This window comes from Oncorhynchus gorbuscha, linkage group LG10, assembly GCF_021184085.1.
Source record: "Oncorhynchus gorbuscha isolate QuinsamMale2020 ecotype Even-year linkage group LG10, OgorEven_v1.0, whole genome shotgun sequence".
Taxonomy (NCBI): Eukaryota; Metazoa; Chordata; class Actinopteri; order Salmoniformes; family Salmonidae; genus Oncorhynchus; species Oncorhynchus gorbuscha.
Genome location: NC_060182.1, coordinates 82,178,873 through 82,191,533, shown reverse-complemented (window position 1 = coordinate 82,191,533; position 12,661 = coordinate 82,178,873).

The following is a 12,661-nucleotide window of genomic DNA, read 5'->3' as shown; positions in this document are numbered from 1 at the left end:
TTCTATCTTGTCGGAATATGTTATAGAAATTTCATGGACATTTCAGGATTTTATGTGGCCTTCCTAAGCCAGGATTCAGACACAGCTAGGACATCCGGGTTGGGGGAGTGTGCTAAATCAGTGAATAAAACAAAACAAACTTAGGAGGGAGGCTTCTAATGTTAACATAAATAAAACCAAGGTTTTTACAGTTCAGAAGTCAACAAATGAGAGCACCTGGGGAATGGGAGTGATCCTGGGGGCTGCAGGGCCTGGGTTAACCTCTACATCATCAGAGGAACAGAGGAGGAGTAGGATAAGAGTATGGCTAAAGGAACTGGTCGTCTAGTGCATTTGGAATAGAGAGTAAAAGGAGCAGGTTTCTGGGCGCGGAAGATTAGATTCAAGGCATAATGTAGAGACAAGGGTATGGTAGGATGTGAGTACAGTGGAGGTAAGCCTAGGCATTGAGAGAGGTTTTATCTCTAGAGGCACCATTTAAGCCAGGTGCGGTCACCGCATGTGTGGGGGGTGGAACATAAGGGCTAGCTAAGGCATATTGACCAGGGCTGGAGGCTCTACATTGCAATAAGACAAAAATTACTAACCAAAACCGCAATAGACAAGGCATATTGACATTAGGGAGAGGCATAGGGTCCACTGAGTAGCTAGGCGAGCTGGAGGCATGATTCAGACAGCTAGCAGGCCGGGACTAGTAGCAGGCTAGCAGATGGGCCTCAGGGGGACGTCGCAACGGGAGAGCCTGTTGAAACCCCCTCGGACGGTTACGTCAGCAGACGAGTTGTGATGGATCGGCGGGACTCCGTGTCGGCAGGCCAATTGGCAGAAGAGGTAATTGAAGCCCCGGATTTGCTTGATGGATCTCTTCGGCTTGCCGGGAGATTGGCCTAGTTCGAGGCTAGCTCCAGGCTAACTGGTGCTTGACCACTAGCAGTGGCTAATGGTGATGACCACTAGCAGTGGCTAACTGACTAGTAGCTAGTTAGCTGTCTAGCTTCTGAAGGGGGTTCCCGGTTCTAAAGTGTAAAAAAATTGCAGATCCATACCACATTGGGTGAGGCGGGTTGCAGGAGAGTATGTTCAGTCTGTAGATGGAAAATTTTAAAAAAAATGTAAAAAATATATATGAAGAAAAACGATATATACAAGGGACGGGACAAGACAATCAAAACAGACATCCCACTGCTACGCCATCATGGTTTGAGGGATTGGAGTCCACTTGTGGTAAATTGATTGGACATGATTTGGCACACACCTGTCTATATGAAGTCCCACAGTTGACAGTGCACGTCAGAGCAAAAACTAAGCCACGAGGTTGAAGGAATTGTCAGTAGAGCTCAGAGACAGGATTGTGTCGAGGCACAGATCTGGGAAAGGGTACCACAAAATGTCTGCAGCATTGAAGGTCCTCAAGAATACAGTGGCCTCAATCATTCTTAAATGGAATTAATTTGGAACCACCAAGACTCTTTCTCGAGCTGGCCGTCCTGCCAAACTGAGCCATCAGAGGAGTAGGGCCTTGGTCAGGGAGGTCACTCTGACAGAGCTCCAGAGTTCCTTTGTGGAGATAGAACCTTCCAGAAGGACAACCCATGCTCTAGCCTAGTCTGCTTGACGCCTCGGTCATACCGACATTGCATTTTGGTACACCAGAAGTACGTTAATTTCCTATGGAATGCTGTGATTGCCTTGCAACATTGTGTTGCAGAGGCAGTCGCAGTACGTTCTCTGGTGCATACGTTGGATTTATTGAACATATGCATCAAATTGTATGCATAGATGGCTTGACAGTAATGGTAGCAGAAGCTGACACCATGGGATGTTCCAATGCTGGAAGGGAGGCCACAAGTGAAAAAGTTGTGGAACCCCTGCATTAAAACACAGAGATTCTGGTTTGCAGTTCAAAAAGGTTGGTCATAAATGCATCCAAAATACGCAAAGGAAAGGGTTACAAGAGAAAAGATGTTTGACCCAAGTTAAACAATCTAAAGGCAATGCTACCAAATACTAATTGAGTGTACGTAAACTTCTGACCCACTGGGAATGTGATGAAAGAAATAAAAGCTGAAATAAATTGTTCTCTACTATTCTGACATTTCACATTCTTAAAATACAGTGGTGATCCTAAATGACCTACGACTAAGGTTAATGTCCTTAATGATCTTTTTGTCCTTCCTATGGAATCGGGTGCTGTAGGTGTCCAGGTGGGTGGGAAGTGTGCCCCCGGTAATTTCTCTTCTAACAATTGCCATTTCCATCCTCTTTCTCTGTGGCTGGTGTAGGCGGAGATGGGAGGAAGGTAGGCCAGACATTTTGGGGACATGGGTTTGGCTTTCCATTCCCTGCACTTGAGGCAGGAATGTTGGTGTTGACGCACAGCTTGACATCCCTAGTCGAGTCTGACCACCGAACTGTCCTGTCCACAGGTAAGGGGATATCGGTCTGTAACAGCTTGGCAACTGTAAGGGCAGCGACTGCCAGAGAATGGAGAGAGGACATTTAGGAGCTAGTCTTGAGTTTTCCATGACAAAGGAGACGTGGACTTGTGCTTACTGGGTTTCAATCCTGTGGTATGCCACATACCCATAAGCCTGCTCTGAAGCATCACCGAACACATGCAACTCTTGAAAGCAACTGGGATGTTCACTGGGGCTATAGCATCTGGGAATCTGGATCTTGACCAATTCAGGGAGCTCACCTTCCCTCTCAGTCCAGGCCTGATGGATAGTGCTCTCTGGGGGTTGGAATTGGGTTATCCCACACTCTGTTATTAACCCACAGTTGCGGTAGCAGGACTTTACCTCGTGTGGTGAAGAGTGACATGAAACCCAGCCGGTCGTACTGACTTGCCAAGACTTTGTACAAGTTTCTCAGGTTAAGGCTCTTGTACTCAACTGGTCGGTGCTTGTAGCCCAGTGTATCCGATGGACAGTGCTGACTAGGGTTGCAAAGGGTCAGAAACTTTCTGGTAAATTTCCAGAACATTTTCCATGGTAAATTAAGCCTGGGAATTTTGCTGAAATTCATCAAAAACAGTTAGCTTATAACGGTGAACATTTTTTGTGGATTGCACACAAGGCAACTATCCCCGATTCAATGGAATTGCAACCCCCTGCATGCACAGTGCATTATTCCGTCACGTGCAGTGCACTCTTCCACCGATATTGCACACTAATGAGATGCTATTGAGCCCACACTACTATACTGTCTGAGCCAAGGACTACATGCTTTCTGGTAAGTTTTGACAGTACTGAATGGGGTGAATATATTTTATGACATGATTTTTTTGTTAACTAGTAAATAGTAGCCTACAGCAAAGTGTTTAAATAATTTCTAACTTGTTAACCATTTCTGCTAGTTAGTTTTTGCTACCATGTAGGTTTTAGCTTGCTTGAGCCTGCTAACGGGGGAGTGTTAATTCACCTGTTTCCATACATGTTTCATTTTAAAACATTTACCTTACAAAGGAGTTGTTTAATCTAACTAACTATTTCTGTACATTGAATTGTATTTTTTATTTTTTTTTAACTCTTTTCTCATCTTTACAGGAAAATGCCACGGACACTGTCTGATGTGTGGAGACATTTCACTGCAGCTAATGTAGAAGGAAAAGCATACACCCCTCCAACCAGACATGCTTTATCTACTCATTTGCTGGATGCAGAGTTCAAGTGAAGGTCAAGCAAATCATAGAGAAAGCGGACTGTATTGCAATCATCTCTGATGGGGGGTTTGAATGTTCGTGGGCAAGGAATAATTAACTACATCTCCACCCCTCAACCAGTATTCTACAAGAGCACAGACACAAGGGACAACAGACACACCCGTTTCTACATTGAGTTGAAGGCAGTCATCATTGACCTTGGACCACAGAAGGTATTTGCACTGGTGACAGACAACGCTGTGAAAATGAAGGCTGCTTGGTATAAAGTGGAGTCCTACCCTCACATCACACCCATTGGCTGTGCTGCTCATGCATTGAATCTGCTCCTAAAGGACATCAAGGAACTGAAAACAATGGATACATTCTACAAGAGAGCCAAGGAAATGGTTAGGTATGTGAAGGGTCATCAAGTCATAGCAGAAATCTACCTTACCAAGCAAAGTGAGAAGAATAAGAGCACCACATTGAAGCTCCCCAGCAACACCTGTTGGGGTGGTGTTGTCATCATGTTTGACAGTCTCCTGGAGGGGAAGGACTCTCCAAGAAATGGCCATATCACAGTCTGCCGATATGGACAGACCCATCAAGAGGATCCTTCTGGATGTATTTTGGGAGAGAGTGGTAGAGTGGTTAGCAGCCTGAAACTTCTGAAACCTATATCAGTAGCCATTGCACAGATTGAGGGAGACAATTCCATCCTGTCTGATGTTCAGACTCTGCTTGCAGATGTTAGAGAATAAATCTGTACTGCCCTGCCCACTTCACTGTTCCAAGCAGAGGAAACTGCAGTTCTGAAATACATCAAAAAGTGTGAAGACTTCTGCCTGAAGCCCATACACGCCGCAGCGTACATGTTGGACCCCAAGTATGCTGGCAAGAGCATCCTGTCTGGTGCAGGGATCAACAAGGCCTATGGTGTCATCACTACCGTGTCTCGCCACCTTGGCCTGGATGAGGGCAAGGTTCTTGGCAGTCTGGCGAAGTACACTTCCAAGCAAGGGCTTTGGGATGGAGATGCAATATGGCAGTCGTGCCAACATATCTCATCAGCCACCTGGTGGAAGGGACTTTCCACTGTTGCCTCCATCATCCTTCAAATCCCACCAAAATCGGCCTCCTCAGAGCACAACTGGTCCTTGTTTGGGAACACACACACCAAAGCACGCAACAGGCTGACCAATACAAGGGTTGAAAAATTGGTGGGTATCCTGGCAATTTTGAGGCTTTTTGAGCCTGACAACGAGCCATCCTCAACAAGGTTGGAAAGTGACAGTGAAGATAGGGCATCAGAGTCTGATGTTCAAGAGGTGGACATTGAGGAGGTCCAGGGAGAAGGCATGGAAACCTGAGAGGAAGACAACCAAAGCTTTCATTTCTAGACTATCATTTTACAGATGTATGTTGAAAATGTTTTTGGGAGATGCGATGGATCGTTGGGTATCATTCAAATATTCGCTTTTGTTGTTCAGTGAAATCATCCCCAAGTGAAGAGTCAACTAATTTAATTAAAGTTCAATTCGCAACTATAAATTGTTTTTAAAATTTATATTAGAAGGATTTAATCATTTGCAATTATGTCTACTTGTGATATGTAAAAAGTTTGTTTCTGTCTCCGTATGATATATACACTGCTCAAACAAATAAAGGGAACACTAAAATAACACATCCTAGATCTGAATGAATGAAATATTCTTTTTAAATACTTTTTTCTGTACATAGTTGAATGTGCTGACAACAAAACCACACAAAAACTATCAATGGAAATCAAATTTATCAACCCATGGAGGTCTGGATTTGGAGTCGCACTCAAAGTTAAAGTGGAAAACCACACTACAGGCTGATCCAACTTTGATGTGATGTCCTTAAAACAAGTCAAAATGAGGCTCAGTAGTGTGTGGGGCTTCCACGTGCCTGTATGACCTCCCTACAATGCCTGGGCATGCTCCTGATGAGGTGGCGGATGGTCTCCTGAGGGATCTCCTCCCAGACCTGGACTAAAACATCCGCCAACTCCTGGACAGTCTGTGGTGCAACCACAGTTGGTGGATGGAGTGAGACATGATGTCCCAGATGTGCTCAATTGGATTCAGGTCTGGGGAATGGGTGGGCCAGTCCATAGCATCAGTGCCTTCCTCTTGCAGGAACTGCTGACACACTCCAGCCACATGAGGTCTAGCATTGTCTTGCATTAGGAGGAACCCAGGGCCAACCGCACCAGCATATGGTCTCACAAGGGGTCTGAGGATCTCATCTCGGTACCTAATGGCAGTCAGGCTACCTCTGGCGAGCACATGGAGGGCTGTGCGGCCCCCCAAAGAAATGCCACCACACACCATGACTGACCCACCGCCAAACCGGTCATGCTGGAGGATGTTGCAGGCAGCAGAACGTTCTCCACAGCGTCTCCAGACTCTTGTCACATGTGCTCAGTGTGAACCTGCTTTCATCTGTGAAGAGCACAGGGCGCCAGTGGCGAATTTGCCAATATTGGTGTTCTCTGGCAAATGCCAAACGTCCTGCACGGTGTTGGGCTGTAAGCACAACCCCCACCTGTGGACGTCGGGCCCTCATACCACCCTCATGGAGTCTGTTTCTGACCGTTTGAGCAGACACATTCACATTTGTGGCCTGCTGGAGATCTCTGGCAGTGCTCCCCCTGCTCCTCCTTGCACAAAGGCGGAGGTAGCGGTCCTGCTGCTGGGTTGTTGCCCTCCTACGGCCTCCTCCACGTCTCCTGATGTACTGGCCTGTCTCCTGGTAGCGCCTCCATGCTCTGGACACTACGCTGACAGACACAGCAAACCTTCTTGCCACAGCTCGCATTGATGTGCCATCCTGGATGAGCTGCACTACCTGAGCAACTTGTGTGGGTTGTAGACTCCGTCTCATGCTACCACTAGAGTGAAAGCACCGCTAGCATTCAAAAGTGACCAAAACATCAGCTAGGAAGCATAGGAACTGAGAAGTGGTCTGTGGTTATCACCTGCAGAACCACTCCTTTATTGGGGGTGTCTTGCTAATTGCCTATAATTTCCACCTGTTGTCTATTCCATTTGCACAACAGCATGTGAAATGTATTGTCAATCAGTGTTGCTTCCTAAGTGGACAGTTTGATTTCACAGAAGTGTGATTGACTTGGAGTTACATTGTGTTGTTTAAGTGTTCCCTTTATTTTTTGAGCAGTGTATATAACCAATGCAAAAACCATATTAATTCCCATTATATTCCTGTTAATTCCCACGGTATGTTTCCACCTCTGAATATTCTCCAAAATGTGCAAACCTATTGCTGACTCAGGCCAAGGTACCCCCTCTTGGTTCTGTTCAGTCATGACTCAACCACAGTTTAGCGCTTTCAGATTGTGCTTCAGGAGAAAAGGGATAAACTATAAATGGCAGCTGGCTTCCATATTTCGAAGCTCCCTGAAGCTAGCAGTTGTCGAATTCTGACCAGCAGTTGTTTGGCTTCCTGGATGGTGGGTAGGCGTTGTAGACGGTTATCTACATAGGAGTGCAGCACTGAGTTATGGATGTCTTCGTTGTTCTCTTGGTTGTCATGCACATGTTTCTGCAATGCATATGTGGCACAACATAGACTGCAGGTGGTGCCAAAAAGTAAGACTTGCCATTCATGTACATCTGAGGGGTCTTCCTTTCTCCTTTCTCATTCCTCTCCACAGGAATCTCAGCAGAAGCAGTCGTATCTGGTGAAACAGGCTTGATGTCACCACTGATGGTGATGCCATTCTGGCGGAATTGGAAGAGCACACAGATCAAGGATGGTCCCAGGGTGGGTCCAGGTGTTCTTTCAGGGATTTTCCTTGATGCAGGAAGTAGCAATTGAACACCATTCGGTGCTTGCCATTGTGTTGGAGATGATGCAGGCTATACCAGGATTCTTTGGTGGGCTCATCTACTTGATCTGTGTTGAGTTTGGTAATGTAGCCATCATTGACCAACTTTATTACCTCTTGGTTGTAGATGGTAGCCAACTCAGGTTTGTGCTCTAGTTGCCTCTCAGTATGTTGGAGGATGATCATGACTGCTTCCTTGGGGGCATGGAGTTGGGGTGCCATTTAGTGCGAAGGAGGGGTGTTGAATAGCGGTCCACTCCATTAATGGTCACTCGATTGGTTTGGAAGTCTAGTAAGGACATGTCTTCGGTATCTTGCTTGGATCGAGTGATTAACTTATCATCCCGGAAAGGGAGCAAATCAACTTGCCATAGTTTCTATATGTTCTAGAGTAGGTCAGCTTTGGGAGCAGGGGAGGTTGGGAGCAGGCACTGCTGTGGAGTGGACTGGTCTAAGAGATGGGTAGGGCCTTGGAGTGTCCATCCAAGCCTAGTCTTTAAGGCTTCTGGTGCCCCTGTTGGACCTTGGCGAACATGCTCAATTGGAGTGATGAGATGGGGGTTATCAGCTCCAATGAGGGGGAGAGGTTGAACTTTGGAGAAGGTATGCAAAGGGAGGCCTCTGAGGTAATGGTGGCATCTCTGCAGTTTATCTACTGGGTAGCTTTGTTTTACTAGGGCCAACTTGTTGGAGGTGAATGCAACCTGGATGGTGAATTTCTGGTTGGAGAGATTTCAAAGTGGACTGTGGCCCCATCTAGGTGTTTGACTCTTGTAGGATTGTCCACAGCAATAGGTCTTCAGCTGCCCCATCAAGCCCTAAGTGTTTGGTAACAGTTGACAGTAGCAGTGTGCATTCTGAACCATTGTCAAGAATGGCATTAGTCTCACGATAGTGATCTTTGTTACTCAGGATGACTAACAACATTCAAGAGTAGTAGTGACTTTGTGGGTTGACATAGAATACTCAAGTCTGGTTTTCTCTTGTTGAATGTATGCAAGATGCCATGGCACTTGGGGCAGGGTTTCTTCAAGTTGCACTCTGGCTAGGCACATCTCCAACATCGCATTTTATCTTTAAACCACTCAACTTTCTCTGCACTGAGCCCTTTGATCTTCTCAGTGTGTGAGGGTATGATCCCTTGAGTCACAGTAGAGGAGTACAGTACAGGTGCCTGGGTCCACCAGGGGTCTTACCGGTAGTTGGGGATGTGGAAGATTGTTTGGTGAGTGAGGGTTGAGGTAGAATCGGAACCATGCAGAATTGTAGCTGTACTGGCTGAGGACTATCTGTCTGTCTCTCATCTGTGGCCATGATGGTGCTTGGTGGAGCTCACCAACCTGGGTAGCGACTGCCTGACACTCTGCTTTATCTTGCAGACTCAAAAAGAAGTCCTTTAGATTGTACTGGACACCTGGCCTGCTTCTGTGGGCATGACTGGCAACTTGTTCTGCTGGTAACTTACTGAGTAGCTGCTGAACATGGGAGGCGCAGGCCTGCTCAGCAGCTCCCTCGCTGTGCTGGAATACCTGGAGCTTTGGGTCATTAGCATAAACCAGGGCCATGCGGCAGGCAGAGACCAAGTGTAGGTGATCCAGGGGGATGTGGTAGTTGGATTTCTGTTTCCTCCTCTGGTGGTAGGTTTGTGAGGGCCATTCTTAACATTGCAAACTCTTCAGGATCTTCGTGAATGAAGTTGGGTACGGAAGGTTCCTCTATCCGGGATGAATACCTGTGTCTCTGTAGAGCCACTTAAGGGTTGTAAGTTGGGACTACTGGGAATAGCCATTGGTCAGACAGTTGGTTGTAGTGAGCAGTAGGCACGTCAAAGTTTTGTGAAAGTGGTTGCGCTTGTTGGTGCCTACTATACCTCTGAAGGGCCTGATAGGGTGCTGGAGGGGAGCACACTGGTGGGTGCACCGGAGGTCTTTCTGGGTTCAGAATGTTCTGGGTTTGAGAGGTGGTGACGTATCGAGTCTGGTGTTCTGGGTAACGAGGCTGACTTGGTGCAGGATTTGCGTAGTACAGGGTAGAGTAAACCTCTGAGTGTTGGAGGCTGGTATTGGTTGGAATAGACTTGAGGGAGACTCTGGGTAGGACTGTGGTTGTTGGTGAAACTGCACGGCAGGTTCTGAGTTCTTGAGAAATTCAGATTGCATAGGAAGTCGATAGGGCACGGAAAGCCAGTACACATCAGGAGGCTGAAATTGTTTGTGTCCTTGATGCTAGGACTCCGCCAGGACAGCGGAGTCAATCACCACCTTCCGGAGACACCTGAAACCCCACCTCTTTAAGGAATACCTAGGATAGGATAAGTAATCCCTCTCCCCCCCCCCCCCCTTTAAGATTTAGATGCACTATTGTAAAGTGACTGTTCCACTGGATGTCATAAGGTGAATGCACCAATTTGTAAGTCGCTCTGGATAAGAGCGTCTGCTAAATGACTTAAATGTAAATGTAATGCTGAGTTTGCAGGTTGGGAGGCTCAGAGTGCACATGAGGCTGGTGCATGTGAGGCTGGATGCGCACATGACTGGGTACTCACAGCAGGCTGGACAGGAGGTTTAGTATGAAAATGTGCTTTAGACTGGAGATGTGGCTTAGACTTAAGGCACAGACAGTTGTTTTGGTGGTATTGAGAGTGGAGAATGTGTACATTGTGGCTGGGGTTTTGCTGAATGAATGGCTTGAGAGGAACTGGTAGTGATGGCGCTTGTGAGGATGCTGATTGTTCAGGCTGAGGGGTTGGTAACATGGAACCTGTAGGGAGGGGAAGAGACTCCTGTCTACACTGTTGGGGTTGTTCTGGCAATGGTGAACTTTCAATCTGGCTATTTCTCCACTCCTCCATACGATCAGATAGCTCCTGAACTATAGAGAGAGCAGCCTCTCCATGGTTGGCCACTGCTGAAGCTCCAGAGTTAGTTGCTGCACCAATGAGTGAAAGATGGCTACTGCAGTGGAAAAGACCACTTTCAGATTGATTGTCTTAGAACCCTTGCTCAGCCAGTGCATCTCTATTGCATAAACCGTTTGTTTTAGTTGCTCCATTTCCTTCTACATGTTGGCCTTTGCAGTGGTTAGCTCTTGAATTGTGGTGATATAGGGGTAGGCCTCAGTTTGACCCTGGAGTTCCATTTACCCTTGTTCATACTCTTCTGGCCTTTGTTGAAGGAGTTGGATTGGTTGAGGGGTATAGCTGTAGCCAGAGAATTGAACATGGTAGTCAGACAGGTGAGGTGGAGGCCTTTTATTCCTCTCTGAGCTCGTCTCCATCCAGATGGGGGTCTGTTATTGTTGTGATCCATTCCATCACAATAGCCCGATCTGATGCAGAAGGACCATGTACAAACTAAGAGCTGTCTTGCTGTAACTGTTGGTTTGAGTTAGGAATATCATGGTGGTGTGTCCATTAAAACACTGAGATGGTGGTTTGCAATTAAAAGAGCTGGTCATAAATGCATCCAAACTACACAAAGGAAAGGTTTACAAGAGAAAAGGTGTCATGTAACAAAACACTTTAAAACTGAAATGTTTAGGTCTGCCACACTGATTAGTGACAGGTGTAGTATTTAAAGATGGCGAGGCGCTGGAGTCCTGCCTCTGCTGGAGGGGGATTGGACAGGGGATGATGGTTGGTGATAGGATGAGGGGACTGTCGGTCAGGATACGTGCAATTCGACCACAATCGTTGTTTACTAGCTAGTACCTCAGAGAGAGAGAGAGCCCAGAGAGCTGTTAAGTGAGGTTGTGTTGAACCAAAATCTGGGTTTACAGCATACGTTGAATATGTCAATTCTGCTTTAAGCCATGGAAGCAGCTATTCAACTTTTATTTCCCCTGCTTTTCAAGCTTAATGTCAAAATATGTTCGGTAATTACCAAAGAATGGTGTTTCGCTGAGCAGTTATCATCATTACTACCGTCGCAGCCAGTATGTACTTCCAAAAAAGGTCTAAGTAAGCAACTACATTCAACCCCCAAAAATGCCTTGTCGGAAATAATCTAAATATTGGTTTTGACCAAGTGCGCATGCGCCAAATCCACCTCTTCCAACGTCTCCTGTAAACCCAGATTCGGGCTCAGGTTGTGGTACAACAGAGTGCATGCTTCTTTCCCATTGGCTGTTCATGACCGGTGAGTTGAAGAGTCTGTTGTTCATTTGACCAGGATGTTCTTTGAAATGCTGTGAGAAGTGTTGTCATGTGTATCAAATTGCAACTGCTGTGCCTGAACAGTCAGTAGCTATTCAGTATCACTGCAGCATCGTGGTGGAATTACAGTTGGCTGATGGCTACAAAAATGAGAGTTTACTATGTTAGAAATGCACTGCAACAAGCTAAGCACAAGATATATATATACAGCTGGCTGGTGTGTTTACGGACATATTCAATCAATCCCTATCCCAGTCTGCTGTTCCCACATGTTTCAAGAGGGCCACCATTGTTCCTGTTCCCAAGAAAGCTAAGGTAACTGAGCTAAACGACTACCGCCCCGTAGCACTCACTTCCGTCATCATGAAGTGCTTTGAGAGACTAGTCAAGGACCATATCACCCTCACCCTACCTGACACCCTAGACCCACTCCAATTTGTTTACCGCCCAAATAGGTCCACAGACGATGCAATCTCAACCACACTGTACACTGCCCTAACCCATCTGGACAAGAGGAATACCTATGTGAGAATGCTGTTCATCAACTACAGCTCAGCATTTAACACCATAGTACCCTCCAAACTAGTCATCAAGCTCGAGACCCTGGGTCTCGACCCCGCCCTGTGCAACTGGGTACTGGACTTCCTGACGGGCTGCCCCCAGGTGGTGAGGGTAGGTAACAACATCTCCACCCCGCTGATCCTCAACACTGGGGCCCAACAAGGGTGCGTTCTGAGCCCTCTCCTGTACTCCCTGTTCACCCACGACTGCGTGGCCACGCACGCCTCCAACTCTATCATCAAGTTTGCGGATTACACAACAGTGGTAGGCTTGATTACCAACAACGACGAGACGGCCTACAGGGAGGAGGTGAGGGCCCTCGGAGTGTGGTGTCAAGAAAATAATCTCACACTCAACAACAACAAAACTAAGGAGATGATTGTGGACTTCAGGTAACAGCAGAGGGAACACCGCCCTATCCACATCGATG